This window comes from Excalfactoria chinensis, chromosome 6 (genome assembly GCF_039878825.1).
Source record: "Excalfactoria chinensis isolate bCotChi1 chromosome 6, bCotChi1.hap2, whole genome shotgun sequence".
NCBI classification, from domain to species: Eukaryota; Metazoa; Chordata; class Aves; order Galliformes; family Phasianidae; genus Excalfactoria; species Excalfactoria chinensis.
Window position 1 is genome coordinate 4,641,029 of NC_092830.1, and position 2,052 is coordinate 4,643,080.

Below are 2,052 nucleotides of genomic sequence, written 5' to 3' on the forward strand. Positions count from 1 at the left end.
CTGCCAAAGCTAGATATTGATTTGGATTTATGGGATGAATTGGATACTCGGGGGTAATTATATTTGCCTGGTTCCCTATCTACTGTTTGTGTCATTTTCTCTTCTGGTGCTTTATTCTTCCTTTCTTCAAACATGATTTTATTGGACTTTATGCATTAATGTGTCCCTGATCAGTGGGCCTGTGTGATTGCGTGACTGTTTCAGAAATGAGTCCCGTTGTCTGATTCAGTTCGTCCTGGGTGTCGAGTCTCCAGAAGGCTTGCTTTTTAGGGCAGTAGCCACGTGCACGGGGTCTGTTTCCAGCGATCCAGTGGTTGTAAGTGTGTGGTGTTTAGGTGGCCAATGGCTATAATCTTTTCACACATCTCATAGCTTATTTAATGCTAGGAGTTGGACTATTTCTTTCTCCTCCCATTTTTGTGTGACATTGCTCCTCCTTTGTCTTATCTTACAAGCTCTCCTTGTTAAACGTTCAGGCTTTTTAAGGCGTTTTTTCTTTTTGCTTGTAGGTGACAACAGTTACAGGCACTGGTTGTTTGGTTGAACTGTGAGACTTACAGTGACTGGAGTGACTGCAAGGCTAGTTGTGAGCTTCGTGGCAACATTTGCGCCCTTTAGGAGGGTTGCAGTACCCACAGGTCCATCACATGGCTTGAAGCAACCGCGAGGCCTGTCATAGGGAGCTGAGCAGCTGCAGGACTTGTCGCAAGGCTTGGAGCAGCAACAGGGCCCGTCACAGGAGCCGGAGCAACCCCAGGGCTGTAAATGCTGCAACCTGGCTGTTCTTCAACATTGGGTAATCCTGCTTTGTTTTCAGTTTTTGGAACTGCGATTAAATTCACAGCTGCAGAAATCTAGATAGCAGTAGTCAGTGCTTGTGTCTGTTGCCTAATGTACTCAATATTTTTAGAAAGAAGGAGAAAAAAAAAAAAAAAAAGAAAGAAAGAAAAAAGGTTGCCAAATACATAAAAAAAGAAATCAAGTTCCAAACTAGGGACGTCAGATGGGCCCTAGTTAGTTTCCATTTATCTCATGTATTTATGGAACAGATACATCTTCTAAATGAAGCTTATTAAGCAGTCTTTCAGTGTTGTTGTACTTGACACGTATCCTCTCAAACGCTTTATAGACAGTGCTTGTCAAAAGTCAGAAGGAACTTTCTCTTAAATCCTCCCGTCTGTACAATAAAAGATGGGGGAAGGTGGAAAAACATCTTCAGTTCCTTGTGTGTCTGAGGTATGTTGCACCAGGAGTTGAGAAGGCAAAGTCCTTGCTGTTGTTCTCCTGTATATGTTTAGAAAGCCATAAGGGATCATTAAGTTAGAGCTAGTGATAGGTTTTTAATTCCAGATGGGAATGGTTTTGTTCATTTAATCGGATGCTATGCATATCAGAGATCAGGAATCTCTGGTATTTTTTGGGGAATCTTAATAATTGCCTCAGCACTGAGGCTTGTATTCAGCACATAGCAGTATGGGTTTTCTGTTTTGGTTTGTTTTAGTTTTAAAATATTTGGTTTATTATTTGTTCAGCACATACACAAGATTAATGTTGTCATTTTTCTGTTTATGTGGAAATTATGACCTGGAAGTGACCAACACCACACGCTGATGACAAATTTCCTGCAGATATGAAGTAAACTCACAAATTAATTTGGTGTTGTGATTTGGATTCAGTCATTATCTATCTCCATCTGCTTTAGTATTTTTAATCCTTTTACGCTCTTGGCCTAGGTTATTCTGTGTAATATATATATATATTTATATTCCAAAAACCTGTCAGGTTTATGCTGATAACCGCTTTGTTTTACTATTGTTCTCAGTTAGTTCCATCAGATGTACTCTTCTGCAGTTCTGAACTTTTGAACTGAAATGCTAAAACTAAGCAAGAAGTGTAGATCAGTTTGAAAAGCTGTGAACTTCTCTAAGACCTCTTAGACCCCACCTGTTAAAGGGCAGTTTTTCTGCCTGGTTATTCTTACTGTTTCTTATCATTTAAGAATCTATTTCTACTTTTGCTATGACCAAATCCAGTTATCTTATCCATCCTATG